This window comes from Mauremys reevesii, linkage group 15 (assembly GCF_016161935.1).
Source record: "Mauremys reevesii isolate NIE-2019 linkage group 15, ASM1616193v1, whole genome shotgun sequence".
NCBI classification, from domain to species: Eukaryota; Metazoa; Chordata; order Testudines; family Geoemydidae; genus Mauremys; species Mauremys reevesii.
The window spans coordinates 15,288,438-15,305,038 of NC_052637.1; positions in this window are offsets into that span (position 1 = coordinate 15,288,438).

The following is a 16,601-nucleotide window of genomic DNA, read 5'->3' on the forward strand; positions in this document are numbered from 1 at the left end:
CTTTTTTAGAATGGCTACAAATTGTACAACTGTTTCATCTTCCTTTTGGTCTCTTTTGTGGAACCTATATCTTTCAGCAATTACCAGTGGTTTTGGGGAAAAATGGGACCCCAGGATTTCCACAATGTCACTGTAAGGTTTAGTTGCTGGCTTAACAGGGTGTAGTAAGCTGTGTAGCAGGGAGTAGGTTTTAGCTCCTACAACACTTAAGAATATTGGCACCTTCTTTGCTTCTGTAATGTCATTTGCAATAAAAAAAAAGCTCAAAACGCTCAGTATACACATGCCACTGCTCTGTATTCTCATCAAAAGGCTCCAGAGGCCTGGTCAGAGTAGCCATGATTTTAGTTTCACTTTCACAGTCAGTGCAAAGAAGCAGCTTTTTTGTTTGTTTGTTCTTTACCTTGACTTCTACTTCCTTCTGTTACTGGAGCAGCACCGGAGTCTCACCCTCGTCGCCACTTGTTATATCCTTGGGGGCAGCCAGTTTAGGAAGAAATCACTTGAGGACTGAGAGCAGACAGCTAACAAAACCACCATTTTATTTACAGACTATAATACTCTAACTCAGTTGCCATAGCAACAGAAACCATGACAACCAAATACACAACAACAGGGAGTGGGGAAAGCTGGGGAAGGGCAGTCAGTAGCTGGGCCAGGGGAAGGCAAGTGAGAGCCCAGCCCCAGGGCTGTGTGAGGGAGGGGCTAGATGAACGGGACCTGCCCACAGGAAGGAGCCCAGGAATCTCTTCACCCCTCTCTCCACGTGTTAGCTCTACCTCAGCCTCTTGCCTAGCCTACCCCCCATCCCATGTCCTTATATCTTGGCACCTGCCTCCATGCCTGGGACACCCACTCTGACCTTATGTCCATGGCCTGCAGACTTCTCCTCCCATACACCCATTAGTGAGCCCCTGAGCCCAGCCCTGCTTGGGAGCTTCCAGGGCAGGGACCATGCAACATGTCCTGGGCACTGAGGGGGCTACAGAAATAACACGGAATAATAGTAACTGATAATTCTTCAGGGAGAGAGCAAAGGTATAAATAAAAGCCAAGAGACCAAGACCTGGGGGTCGGGGGGGGGGGGGAGAACAGAAGGGCTGAGAGCAGAGCTGGGGGAATAATGTGCAGCATGTGATGTGTCCAGCAAGATCAGCTTCTGTTCCGGTTTGTCAACTGCCCACAAATTGATCACTATTTGCTCTGATTTATTTGTTGTCCAAAAATATTTGCTAAATACATTTTTCAAATACATTGTTCTGTGGGGGTTAGTTATGACTGGACACACAGGTCTCATGGGATTGTTTCTGTTTCTTGATTGGATGAATGATTAATTCAAATCTTAGAAACAGGTGTTTGGTGCAAATATTTGTGATTAAGACTTTGGTGGGGTTGCTGGCATGCTGAAAGTTATGCACATACTTAAGGACCATGTTGGATCAGGGCCTAAATGGTCAGATATTGCTTCCCATGAATATTTTATAACATTCAATAGAAATCCCTTGTTTGCATGGACATTCCTACCAGCAAGTGCCTTCAATGAAATATGCATGGGATGAGTGCAGAAGGGGCAGGAGCTAAAGGGAATTCATGGGAGTCAGGCAGTTAACTCACACAGGCACTTTTGAAAGTCCTACTAGGCTCCTGTCTGCATCTTTAGGAGACTAAACAGCTTTGCAAATCTGGCACAGAGACTAAGGGGCAGATTTTGGAAGGTCTGTAGTCACCTAAAGATGTAGTTAGGCATCTAGTGGGATTTTCAAAAGCACTTAGGTGCCTAACTCCCATTAGAAGCTAGGTGCTCAGGCACCTTTGAAAATTCCACTAGGTGCCTATCTTCATCTAAAGGTAAGTGAATAAGTGACTCGCCTAAGGCCACACAGGGAGTCTGTACCAGAGCAGGAAATTATGCACCTTACCCTGGAACTCCCTTCAGAGCCGCATCTGAAGTGTCTCAGATCCCCTGAGCTCTGTCAGCACAGGCAGTGGATTTTTTAATTATTAATCTCTATCAGTGTGTTCTGGGGCACACAGGCTGTTACCCCGACTATGGGCCTGTCAGATAATAGTCCAATCATGTGCAATAAAAAAGGAGACTTTGACCCAAAGGCTCCCATTGGACACCACTCCCCTCTGCAGCTCAATAAACTGCTGCTTATTGTTACCCTTTGTACCCCACGCTCGCCACCTGCACCTTCCTGCTGCTGTTACCCAGTGTCGTCATCTCAGCAGGATCATAAATGATGGGGGAGGGGAGAATGCCCTGGGAATGGTGGGCAGATCTGGACATTATCTAGGGTGTCCTGTTGACTTTTCCCCTTAAGTTTAAATGCTATTTTTCTCCCTCGTTCTCACCAGACTGAGCCTATTGTCTTGGGAAAAAATAATGTGGCCACATGAAAGAACAGTCGATAAAATCACATTGTTAGTTTCCCTCTGCTTCTTCCTCTTCAGTCACCTGGGGTTTGCCACATTCAAACTGAAAGCTGCAGCCTGAGTCTTATCTGGCACCTGGCTTGGGCTGGGGTTGCACTTGAGCCTCTGGAGCAATAGAACTCACAGCGTTTCTGCAGAGTCACTTGGAGCAGCCCCAGGGCTGTTGTTACTTTCTGACATTTTCATTTTCAGGAGCAGGATGGCAGAAACCCAGAGGAGATTTAACAGACAAGACAGAAGTCTGTGAGCTCAGCTCAGTGTCTCCCTGTAACAATAACCCAAGGGGGTCACTAGGCCCCTAACAACGCACAGTGCAACACACAGGTGATGAGATTTGCGCTAGGGCCAGATCCAATGGGAATCTGACCACGGACTGCAATGGGCATCAGGTCAGGCTCCAAGGCCCGGAGTGTCTCAGACAGGCCAGAGTTCACTGACAGAAATGAGGGTCTGGAAGGGCCCTGGAGGAGTCACCACATCCAGCCCCCTGTGCTGAGGCAGGGCCCAGTAAACCTGACTGCCAGGGCTTCAGACTGGTCTGAGTGGGGTGGGGAAGGGGCTTCCTCAGACCATGCTTCATCCAGACCTTATTTTGCTGCTGACATGAGGTGATCCTGGGCAAGTCGAGGACAGCAGAGAACAGAGGGAGGGGAGGGAAGGAAGAGGGGCTCAGCATAGAGCTCAGTAGGATCATGTGATGCTGGGGCACAGGCCCTATTACTGAGCTGTAACATGTGTGTCTTTATTAGGCAGCTGCCACTTTCAGTAGGAGTAAGGAAGGGCAGAGTCCAGGGGAAGAGATGGGATGGGGGCAGCTGGTGTGGGTGTGGCAGACTATCATCACGAGACTGGTTCCAGCCCAGCCAGAATCACCTCACCGCGAGAACATCATGAGCTATTTCTTGACACTGCCTGGTTGTGAATGGGAGCTGGACACACAGCCCTGTGTACTGTGTGGAAGGGAGCTCCTATGGAGAGTAGCTGGTGCAGTGGGTCAGCTGGGAGGCTGTGCACTGTGCACAATCCCACCAGTTACTTGTGCCCTGTGGGTAAGGTGTTTAGGCCTCATCTATGTAGCTAGATGAGCAACTGCCCCTCCCCCCAAGCGGCGGTGCAGCTGATATTGGCAACAAATGCTTTTCCCAGTGTAGATAACACCAGTTCCCTGAAGGAAACAAGTTGTACCAACAAAAGGGCTACAGGGCAGCCTATGGTGACAGAGCTATGTGGGCTGGGTTTGGGTTTTTTCACACTCCTAACCAATGTAGCTCTGCCAACACAACATTTAACTGTAATCCAAGCCACAATCGCTCTGGGCCTCCACTATACTGACACGGATACAAGTACTGCCCACGTCACACGGTTGTGTGAGAATAAAAAGCCATTAGTGACTGTGAGAGACTCAGTATGGTAGTGGGACCACTTCAGTAGGAGAACAAGAATGACTAGGCCAGCTCATCACATGCTGCTTCCCCCACACAGGGTCCTGCATGGCCACTTACAAATTTTGGCCTCAACCTTTTTATTTTTTTAATTGTATCAAATTCAGAAAATTGCAGTGGGATTTCAGAATGTTCTAGGGGAGGAGACCTGGGTCCCCTCATTTTAGTGTCTCCCCCACAGGCTCCTAGAGAACCCCAGTGGGGTCAGCTCCAGGCCAGGCTTGGGGGAATTCCCAGTCCCCTCAGGGTCAATAACAGCAGGGTCTGTGGATCCCGAACGAGCCCCCAAAGTGTCGTGGAAAAATTTGCCATGCCGTTAATTTTTGGTCAGACAGCCTTGAGGCTCCTTTATTAGAGTACAAGTGTGCACACAGGGAGGGCCAGCATGTCACCATACGATGGGGGGAACCGTCCTCCTGACAATTAATTTTACCAAGCTTATAAAGGTTAAAACCGCAATGCGTAATTCACACATCACACATATTACACTCTATTATCACCTTGTTTGGCATATATTTTTAACTTTAGCAAGCTGATCACTGATCACTGCCCTTTTTCCATCTAGGGTTTTTCCTGTTATTGTCCTAGCTGGCGGTTTGACTGTCCTATGCACCCCTTCTTGCGTTACTTATTGATAAACATTTTTGTTATATGCACCCCTTACTTATGGTAATATTGTACAATAGGCTCTTTCCTAACTATGCATTTGCCCACCTACGTGCGGTTACATTGTACAATATAGCTTTTGCTCAATTGCCATTGCCACTGCTGAGCTGGTACACTGAGGCCTTGTTGAAACTGTCCCCCCTTATTCTCCCCCCCTTCCCCTCTCTCCTGTCCTCAGTTGTGCTAACAAGCTATTGCAAAATTTTCCATTGCCCTTATGCATGTAGCTCAATTTGGCTCCTAGGCCTCTAAACACTTTTGCTTACAGCTTAAAAGCTTAGGCTTGAATAGTGCCTAAATAATGATTTGCAAAAGGGTACGATCCCTAAAATTCCCTATCACTGTCAAGACTAATTCCCCACTCTGGCACTTCCAGTGCAGAAGGTGGGGGCCTGCAAGGACTCTAAAACTTTATACTTGCCACTCGAGGCTTGTATTAAACTCCCAAGGTTACAGCTTTTCTCTGATCTGGAATTGGTAGATGCTGCCACCACCCAAGTGCAGAACCCTCTTGAGAGCCCAGGAAGGTGCACTTGGGAATTCCTTCCTGTGGGGTACCCTCAAGCCCTTTCACCCCCTCCGAGGAATAGCTGAGAAAGAAAAAAATAAATCAGCTGTTGCCACCAGCTAATTAAAGAACATGTGCTCAAAGCTCTTAAGACTCAAAAATCCAATCCTGTTCTTAAAAAAGGTAAATTTTATTAAAAAAATAAGAAAGAAAAGACATCAGGGAACTCAGGCTATTGCTAGATTTTAAAAGAGCAGCACAAGGATTAAGCACCAAGAGTAGTTTTCTTGAAGTCCAGCTTAAAGGTTACAAGACTTTCTTGAAGTCCAGCTTAAAGAAAAGCAGCTGGAGTTAGCACAGAGGAATCCACAAGCCATAAAGAAATACAAGGGATAAACCTAATCACATCTTCCTAGACATTTCCTGATCTACTTACATATCTGGGGTTTCAAACGAGTAGTTTCTAGGCAGGGCCAGCTTTAGGAAATGTGGGGCCCAATTCGAACATTTTCAGCGGGGCCCCAGCAGGGATGACTAAAAAAAAAAAAAAAAACGTAAAAAAAAAGCCTTTCATTTCTTAGCAACCGGTTCCCTATAAAAAGTTCTGATTTAAGGGATGTGCCACAGTATGTATTTTTTGTACCAATGGGGTTACCATATGTCTGTATTTTCCTCTCGGCTGGCGATTTAAGAACCAAAAAATACGGATGTATGTTAACCCTACCTAAAGTTCTTTTTTAAAAAGATGGGCCTGAACTAGAAATGAGCTCCGTTTCACATATGTGGTTCCCCACCACTCCCTGGGGGTGTGCTAAGGTGACCAGATGACCCGATTTTACAGGGACAAGCCCAATTTTGGGGTCTTTTTCTTATATAGGATCTTATTACCCCTCCCACCCCTGTCCCGATTTTTCACACTTGCTGTCTGGTCACTCTAGGGTGTGCACATGTGTGGGTCCCAGCTGTTCCCTGCCCCCCTCATTGAAGCAGGTGTGCAGGGTTACTGCCCTGGGAACTGCAGGGCACCAGTGGACATGGGGCTGGCTGGAGGCAGGCTGGAGGCAGGGCAGGGGCTGACTGGAGGTAGGGTCTGGCTGCAGGCAGGGCAAGGGGTGTGGGGCTAGCTGGAGACAGAGGTGTGTGGGGTGGGCTGGCTGATTTCAGGCAGGGCCACAGTGGGGTGCAGCATGGGGGCACAGGGGGGCAAGGCTGGAGACAGAGGAGTGCGGGACTGGCTGGCTTCAGGCAGGCGGTGTGGCAGGGGTTGGCTGGAGACAGGGCAGGGGGTGCGGGGCTCATGCGAGCAGGGCAGGGGGTGCAGCAGGGGCTGGCTGGAGACAGGGCAGGGGGTCTGGGGCTGGAGACGGGCTGGTGCGGGGTTGGAGGCAGGGCAGGGGATGCGGGGCTCGCTGCAGGCAGGGGCTGGTGCGGGCAGGGCAGGGGGTGTGAGGCTGGCTGGAGACAGGGCAGGGGGTGTGGGGCTGGAGACAGGGGCTGGTGTGGGGTTGGAGGCAAGGCAGGGGAAGCGGGGCTTGCTGCAGGCAGGGGCTGGTGCGAGCAGGGCAGGGGGTGCAGCAGGGGCTGGCTGGAAACAGGGCAGGGGGTCTGGGGCTGGAGACGGGCTGGTGTGGGGTTGGAGGCAGGGCAGGGGATGCGGGGCTCGCTGCAGGCAGGGGCTGGTGCGGGCAGGGCAGGGGGTGTGAGGCTGGCTGGAGATGGGCTGGCTGTGGGCAGGGGGTGCAGGGCTGGCTGCAGACAGGAGCTGGTGCAGGGAGGGCAGGGGGTGCAGCAGGGGCTGGCTGTGGGCAGGGGGTACAGGTACAGGGGGTACAGCCCACCCTGTACGGTGAGTGCCCCCTCCTCCTCCCTCCCCCACCAGGGTAGCAGCAGCAGCCTGGGGTTTGGGGGCTATTTAAAGCGCCTGGGGCTCCCCTGCTTCTACCACCCCAGCCCTTTAAATAGCTGCGGGAGCCCTGGGGAAGCAGTGGGGCTCCAGCGGCTATTTAAAGGGCTGGGGTGGTAGAAGCAATGGGAGCCCCGGACTTTTTAAATAGCCCCCAGAGCCCCGCAGCCCAACCCCAGGACTCCAGCAGTGGGGCTCTGGTGGCAATTTATAGGGCCTGGGGCTCCAGTCCCTGCTGGGAGCCCCAGGCCCTTTAAATTGCCCCCTGGGGAAGCTAGGCCACCCCGGTACAGCGCACCGGCTCTTGCCGGTACGCAATACCAGGGCTTGGGCGCAGGGCCCTCTTAGGAACAGGGCCCAATTCAGGGGAATTGGTTGAATTGTCCTAAAGCTGGCCCTGTTTCTAGGTATGGTACTGATGATTTTCCATACCAGGCCCAACTTCTTACAGCATAGCTGTTGCTCTGTCCCCCTCTCCCAGGGAGAACAACAGACAGACAGACAAAGGGGGAATTTTCTCAATTTTAAAAAGTTCTAGCCTTCCCATTGGCTCATTTGGCCAGGTGCCCACTTACTTCCTTTTATTTATGCATAGCAGTGAGACTTTTTAACCCTTTACAGGTAAAGCAAGTAGAGAATGGCTACTAAGAGGGATTTTATAGCTACTGGCTGGCTGGGTGTCCATAAAAGGGATCTACCTCCCCCTACCCCCTATCATTTATTACACTCCCAAAGAAGAGCCAAGCCCAAGACCTCAGTGAGTGCAATGGGGCCAGTGAGCAACAGGGAATATCCCGGCATTTACTGCCCTAGGGACTCTTTACTCATGGCGAGGAATGAAACAGCCACAGAGGTCACAAGCGAGAGTGCCAGGCCCTGCTTTCTGTGCTGCCAACTCAGCTGCGGCAGGGAAACTGGACCCAGCGCAATGGAGGGGGCTGGGAACAGGGAGGGGGAGAGCTGGGGAAGGGCAGTCGGTAGCTGGGCCAGGGGAAGGAGAGTGAGGGCCCAGCCCCAGCGCTGTGTGAGGGAGGGGCTAGATGAATGGGACCTGCCCACAGGAAGGAGCCCAGGAATCTCTTCACCCCTCTCTCCACATGTTAGCTCCACCTCAGCCTCTTGCCTAGCCCATCCCCCGCCCCATGTACTTCTATCCTGGAACCTGCCTACCTGCCTGGGATGCCCACTCTGACCTACTGTCCAGGGCCTGCAGACTTCTCCTTCAAATCCCTCCATACACCCATTAGTGAGCCCCAAAACCCAGCCCCGCTTGGGAGCTCCCAGGGCAGGGACTATACAACATGACCAGGGCACTGAGGGGGCAACAGAAATAACACGGAATAATAGTAACACTGGTAATTCTTCAGGCAGAGAGCAAAGGTATAAACAAAAGGCAAGAGATTGTGACCCTGGGGGCGAGCAGACAACAGAAGGGCTGAGAGCAGAGCTGGGGGAATAATGTGCAGCATGTGATGTGTCCAGCAAGATCAGCTTCTGTTCCGGTTTGTCAACTGCCCACAAACTGATCACTATTTGCTCTGATTTATTTGTTGTTCAAAAATATTTGCTAAATACATTTTTCAAATACATTGATCTGTGGGGGTTAGTTATGACTGGACACACAGGTCTCATGGGATTGTTCCTGTTTCTTTATTGGATGAATGATGAATTTAACTCTTAGAAACAGGTTTTTGGCGCAAATATTTGTGATTAAGACTTTGGTGGGGTTGCTGGCATGCTGAAAGTTATGCACATACTTAAGGACCATGTTGGATCAGGGCCTAAATGGTCAGATATTGCTTCCCATGAATATTTTATAACATTCAGTAAAAATCCCTTGTTTGCATGGACATTCCTGCCAGCGAGTGCCCTCGATGGAAACACATGGAATGAATGCAGAAGGGGCAGGAGCTAAAGGGAATTCATGGGAGTCAGGCACCGAACTCACACAGGCACTTTTGAAACTCCCACTAGGCTCCTGTCTGCATCTTTATGAAACTAAATAGCTTTGCAAATCTGGCACAGAGACTAAGGGGCAGATTTTGGAAGGTCTGTAGTCACTTAAAGATGTAGTTAGGCATCTAGTGGGATTTTCAAAATCACTTAGGTGTCTAACTCCCATTGGAATCTAGGTGCCCAGGCACCTTTGAAAATTCCACTAGGTGCCTATCTGCATCTAGGCCACACAGGGAGTCTGTACCAGAGCAGGCAATTATTCACCTTACCCTGGAACTCCCTTCAGAGCCACATCTGAAGTGTCTCAGATCCACTGAGCTCTGTGAGCACAGGCAGTGGAGTGTTTAATTATTAATCTCTATCAGTATTTTTCTGGGGCACACAGGCTTAGCGTCGCCGTTACCCTGACTCAGACCCTGTGTTTCAGACAATAGTTTGATGATGTGCAATAAAAAAGGAGACTCTGATCCCAGAGGCTCCCATTGGACACCGCTCCCCTCTGCAGCTCAATAAACTGCTGCTTACTGTTACCCTTTGTACCCCATGCTCTCCACCTGCACCTTCCTCCTGCTGTTACCCAATGTCTCATCTCAGCAGGATCATAAACGATGGGGGAGGGAAGAATGCTCTGGGAATGGTGGGCAGATCTGGACATTATCTAGGGTGTCCTGATAGCATTTAAACTTAAAGAAAAAAGTTATTTTTCTCCCTCATTCTCACTGGACTGAGCCTATTGTCTTGGGAAAAAATAATGTGGCCACATGAAAGAACAGTCGATAAAATCACATTGTTAGTTTCTCTCTGCTTCTTCCTCTTCAGTCACCTGGGATTTGCCACATTCAAACTGAAAGCTGCAGCCTGAGTCTTGTCTGGCACGGGCTGGGGTTGCACTTGAGCCTCTGGAGCAATAGAATCACAGTGTCTCTGCAGAGTCACTCGGAGCAGCCCCAGGGCTGTTGTTACTTTGACATTTTCAGGGGCAGGATGGCAGAAACCCAGAGAAGATTTAACAGACAAGACAGAAGTCTGTGAGCTCAGCTCAGTGTCTCCCTGTAACAATAACCCAGGGGTCAGTAGGCCCCTAACAATGCACAGTGCAACACACAGGTGATGAGATTTGCGCTAGGGCCAGATCCAATGGGAATCTGACCATGGACTTCCATGGGCACCAGGTCAGGCTCCAAGCAGGGGCAGTTCTATGTTTTTTGCTGCCCGAAGCACAACAGTCAGGAGGCCTTCAGTGGCACGCCTGCGGGCTGTCCGCGGTCAAGCAGATCTGGTGGCGTTTCTGCCAGTCCTGCACATTCGGCATGCCTGCCGCAGAATTGCCGCCGAAACCACGGGACCGGCGGACCTCCTGCAGGCATGCCGCCGAAGGCAGCCTGTCTGCCACCCCAAGCACGAGCTTGCTGCGCTGGTGCCTGGAGCCGCCCCTGTCTCCAAGGCCTGGAGAGTCTCAGACAGGCCACAGCTAACTGCTAGAAATGTGGGGCTGGAAGGGCTCTGGAGGCTTCACCACATCCAGCCCCCTGTGCTGAGGCAGGACCCAGTAAACCTGACTGCCAGGGCTTCACCCTGGTCTCTGGGTGGGGTGGGGGAGGGGCATCCTCAGACCATGCTTCCTCCAGACCTTATTTTGCTACTGACATGAGGTGATCCTGGGCAAGTCAAGGGCAGCAGAGAACCATGGGAGGGAAGGGAGAGGCTGCTCAGCAGGGACACGTGCTGCTGGGGGCACAGGTGCTATTGATGAGCTATAACGTGTGTGTCTTTATTAGGCAGCTGCCACTCTGAGTAGGAGTAAGGATGAGCAGAGTCCAGAGGAAGAGATGGGATGGAGGCAGCTGGTGTGGGTCTTCCAGAATGTGCTGTCACCATGTGTGTTTTCTGTTAGAATCATAGAACCACAGGATTAGAAGAGGCCACAAGGGCCATCTAGTCTAAACCCTACCCAGATACAGGTTTGTTGTGGCTAAACCATACGAGACAGATAGCTACCCAGCCTCCTTTTGAAAATCTCCAGTGAAGGAGCTTCCACAAGTTCCTTTGGCAGTCTGTTCCATTGCCTTGTTCTTACAGTTAGGATGTTTGTCCTGAGATTTAACCTAAATCTGCTGTGCTGTAGTTTGAACCCATTGTCTCTTGTCCTGCCCTCTGTGGCAAGAGAACAACTCTTCTTTATCTTTTTTTATGGCAGCCTTTCACATACTTGAAGATTATCATGTTCCCCCTCCAGCCCCCCACATTTCCTCTTTTCCAAACTAAACATACCCAGTTCCTTCAGCCTTTTCTCAGATAGCTGCATTCCATGTCTTTGATCATCTTTGCCACTCACCTCTGGATCCTTTCCAGTTTCTCCACATCCTTTCTATACACTGGTGATCAAAACTGGACACAGTACTGCAGTTGAGGCATAACCAGCGCCGAGTAGAGTGGTACTATCACCTTTCATGACTCGTATGCTATGCCTCTGTTAATGCAACCAAAAATGAAATTAATAGACAGCTGGTTTAAAACAAATAAAAGGAAGTATTTCTTCGCACAACACACAGTCAACCTGTGGAACTCCTTGCCAGAGGATGTTGTTAAGGCCAAGACCATAATAGGGTTCAAAAAAGAACTAGATAAATTAATGGAGGACAGGTCCATCAATGGCTATTACCCAGGATAGGCAGAGAGAGTGTCCCTAGCCTCTGTTCGCCAGATGCTGGGAATGGGTGTCAGGGGATGGATCACTTGATGATATCTGTTCTATTCATTCCCTCTGGGGTACCTGGTATTGGCCACTGTTGGAAGACAGGATACAGGGCTAGATGGACCTTTGGTCTGACCCAGTAGGCCATTCTTATGTTCTTAATTGCATTTGCTTTTTTTTGCAACTGTGTCACATTGCTGACTCATGTTGAGGTTGTGATCCACCACTACTCCCAGATCCTTCTCAGCACGGCTGCTGCCAAGAAAATTATCCCCATTCTGTATTTGTGCATTTGGGGTCAATCTTACTAGAAATGGGTTCAGCAGAGTCAGCAGGTCCAGTGGGTAGAGCTGGAGATCTATGACCCTATTTACAACTGTGCTAATGGCTACCTGCCTTCTCCTGTTCCTCCAATATGCTGAGATGGATGTACAATCATAAAAGATTAGGGTTGGAAGAGACATCAGGAGGTCATCTAGTCCGACCCCCTGCTCAAGGCAGGACCAACCCCAACTAAATCATCCCAGCCAAGGCTCTAAGGATGGAGATTCCACCACCGTCCTAGTAACCCATTCCAGTACTTCACCACCCTCCTAGTGAAATCGTTTTTCCTAATAGCCAACCTAGACCTCCCCACCCCCACAACTTGAGACCATTACTCCTTGTTCTGTCATCTGCCACCACTGAGAACAGTCTAGTTCCATTCTCTTTGGAACACCTCCCCCCCCCCATTCAGGTAGTTGAAGGCTGCTATCAAATCCCTCCTCATTCTTTTCTTCTGCAAACTAAATAAGCCCAGTTCCCTCAGCCTCTCCTCATAAATCATGTGCTCCATCCCCCTAATCATTTTTGTTGCCCTCTGCTGGACTCTCTCCCATTTGTCCACTTCCTTTCTGTAGTGGGAGCACCCAAAGCTGGATGTGATACCCCAGATGTGGCCTCACCCGTGCTGAATAGAGGGGAATAATCACTTCCCTCAATTTTCTGGCAATGCTCCTACTAATGCAGCCCAATATGCCATTAGCCTTCTTGGCAACAAGGGCACACTGTTGACTCGTATCCAGTTTCTCGTTCACTGTAATCCCCAGGTCCTTTTCTGCAGAACTGCTGCTCAGCCAGTTGGTCCCCAGCTTGTAGCGGTGCATGGGATTCTTCCTTCCTAAGTGCAGGACTCTGCACTTGTCCTTGTTGAGCCTCATCAGATTTCTTTTGGCCCAATCCTCCATATTGTCTAGGTCACTCTGGACTCTATCCCTACCCTCCAGCGTATCTACCTCTTCCCCCAGTTTAGTGTCATCTGCAAACTTGAGAGGGTGCAATTCATCCAATCATCCAGATCATTAATTAAGATACTGAACAAAAGCGGCCCCAGAACCAATGCTTGGGGCACTCCGATTGATACCAGCTGCCAACTAGACATCAAGCCGTTGATCACTACCCATTGAGCCCGATGATCTAGCCAGCTTTCTATCCACCATATAGTCCATTCATCCAGCCCATTCTTCTTTAACTTGCTGCTAAGAATACTGTGGAGACCATATCAAAAGCTTTGCTAAAGAAAACATGTCTGTCCTCAGGAGCTCAGTAATTCCTCTAATACATCTCTTCCACCCAAGCCAGCTCCCTTGTTTACATTTGTGCCTGGGGCCCCTGGAGCCCCTCTCTGGGAGTTCAGATGGAGGCAAGTGGTGCTATATTACTCTGAGGGGGTTAGCGATGAAGGAGCCAGCCTGGGCCACCACATTTGTTTATTCCCCCACTTACTGTTAATGGTTATCAGTATCAGTAATAGTATAGTAGTGCCTAGGAACTCCAGTCACAGACATGTAACAAAAATTCATCCCTGGCCCTCACAGTCTATACGAGAGGTGTAATGTGAGTGACAGAGACTCCTAGCACAGCAGTGACAGTGAGGATAAGGAAACAATAAACCGAACTGGGCTGTGAGCGCTGACCACGCTTATTTGTCTGTTCTTAGGAGCAGAGAAAACCAGCCCCAGCACTACTGAATAACAGAGTGTTCTTGTGGGTTCAGGTCATGGTGTAATGGTCAATGTTTTATTCTAAATATGAACACAGAATCAAAATTGGATGGAAGGTGAGTGTAAATAGGCCAGTGGAAAATTCATTGTTCCCTTGGAAGCACTAGGCTAGTCTCAGATCCTCAAACGCATGGGTTCCCTTCCCTATTGTCCTTCTGTATTTTTAAGGACCTCCAAGAAAGCTCCTAGCGATGGGCACACTTTACTTAGTTTAGTATTATTCATGCTGTTTCTCCAGCATTGAGGCCTTGGATGATCTCAGCCCTGCTGGAATTCATAGATTCCTAGTTTTAAAACCTGAAGAGACCATTAGATTTAGTCTGATCTTTATAACACAGGCCAGTGAATTTCACCTAGTTACTGAGCCCAATAACTTGGGTTTGACTAAAGCAGCTTTCTAGAAAGGCACCAGTCTGGACTGGGAGACAATAAGGGATGGAGCAGCCACCAGCTTTGGGAATTTATTAATCACCTGCACTGTTAAAATCTGTGCCTTATGTCTCATTTGGATTTGTCTGGCTTCAGCTTCCAGCCATTGGTTCTTGTCCTGTATTTCTCCACTCGATTACAGAGCCCTTTAATACTCAAGATTTTCTCCCCATGCAGGCACATAGACACCATGATCAAATCACCTCCATGATCAAGTCACCTCTCACTCTTCCTTTTGACAAACTGAACAGATCGAGCTCTTTCCCCAACCCTCAAATCACATTTGTGGCTCTTTTTTGGACCCTCTCCACTCTTTTTGAACATCCTTTCCAAAATGCAGCCATTAGAACTGGGCACAGTGTTCCAGTGTCCATCTCACCCGTGACGAACACGGACCTAAAACCCCCTCCATTGTCCTGATCACTGGCGAGGGGTGTCTGGCAGAGCTGCTTTCCCGCCCTTTCTAACTGTCATTCCTCCTCCTCTCCCAGTCAGTTCCTTGTCCCCTTTTCTCTGTTTTCCATCTCCTCTTTCCCCTCCAGGCCCCTCCCTTCTCTTTACCTCACCCTGCATGGAGCAGGGCAGAGGCCAGCAGCAGGCACCTCCTACCAGTGGCAGCAGAACACACAGTGCTGGGGAAGGAGAGACAGAAGAACTGAGAACCCAGCAGTCATGGAGACACCAGGGAGTGGGAAACATAAGGTTGAGGGTCAGCAACTTCCGGCCCCAATGTCTTTAGCAGGTAGAGAGCTAGAAGATGCCATTTGTAACATCTGTCGGGATTATTTGACAGACCCAGTGACTATAGAGTGTGGGCACAACATGACCAGGGCACTGAGGGGGCAACAGAAATAACACGGAATAATAGTAACACTGGTAATTCTTCAGGCAGAGAGCAAAGGTATAAACAAAAGGCAAGAGATTGTGACCCTGGGGGCGAGCAGACAACAGAAGGGCTGAGAGCAGAGCTGGGGGAATAATGTGCAGCATGTGATGTGTCCAGCAAGATCAGCTTCTGTTCCGGTTTGTCAACTGCCCACAAACTGATCACTATTTGCTCTGATTTATTTGTTGTTCAAAAATATTTGCTAAATACATTTTTCAAATACATTGATCTGTGGGGGTTAGTTATGACTGGACACACAGGTCTCATGGGATTGTTCCTGTTTCTTTATTGGATGAATGATGAATTTAACTCTTAGAAACAGGTTTTTGGCGCAAATATTTGTGATTAAGACTTTGGTGGGGTTGCTGGCATGCTGAAAGTTATGCACATACTTAAGGACCATGTTGGATCAGGGCCTAAATGGTCAGATATTGCTTCCCATGAATATTTTATAACATTCAGTAAAAATCCCTTGTTTGCATGGACATTCCTGCCAGCGAGTGCCCTCGATGGAAACACATGGAATGAATGCAGAAGGGGCAGGAGCTAAAGGGAATTCATGGGAGTCAGGCACCGAACTCACACAGGCACTTTTGAAACTCCCACTAGGCTCCTGTCTGCATCTTTATGAAACTAAATAGCTTTGCAAATCTGGCACAGAGACTAAGGGGCAGATTTTGGAAGGTCTGTAGTCACTTAAAGATGTAGTTAGGCATCTAGTGGGATTTTCAAAATCACTTAGGTGTCTAACTCCCATTGGAATCTAGGTGCCCAGGCACCTTTGAAAATTCCACTAGGTGCCTATCTGCATCTAGGCCACACAGGGAGTCTGTACCAGAGCAGGCAATTATTCACCTTACCCTGGAACTCCCTTCAGAGCCACATCTGAAGTGTCTCAGATCCACTGAGCTCTGTGAGCACAGGCAGTGGAGTGTTTAATTATTAATCTCTATCAGTATTTTTCTGGGGCACACAGGCTTAGCGTCGCCGTTACCCTGACTCAGACCCTGTGTTTCAGACAATAGTTTGATGATGTGCAATAAAAAAGGAGACTCTGATCCCAGAGGCTCCCATTGGACACCGCTCCCCTCTGCAGCTCAATAAACTGCTGCTTACTGTTACCCTTTGTACCCCATGCTCTCCACCTGCACCTTCCTCCTGCTGTTACCCAATGTCTCATCTCAGCAGGATCATAAACGATGGGGGAGGGAAGAATGCTCTGGGAATGGTGGGCAGATCTGGACATTATCTAGGGTGTCCTGATAGCATTTAAACTTAAAGAAAAAAGTTATTTTTCTCCCTCATTCTCACTGGACTGAGCCTATTGTCTTGGGAAAAAATAATGTGGCCACATGAAAGAACAGTCGATAAAATCACATTGTTAGTTTCTCTCTGCTTCTTCCTCTTCAGTCACCTGGGATTTGCCACATTCAAACTGAAAGCTGCAGCCTGAGTCTTGTCTGGCACGGGCTGGGGTTGCACTTGAGCCTCTGGAGCAATAGAATCACAGTGTCTCTGCAGAGTCACTCGGAGCAGCCCCAGGGCTGTTGTTACTTTGACATTTTCAGGGGCAGGATGGCAGAAACCCAGAGAAGATTTAACAGACAAGACAGAAGTCTGTGAGCTCAGCTCAGTGTC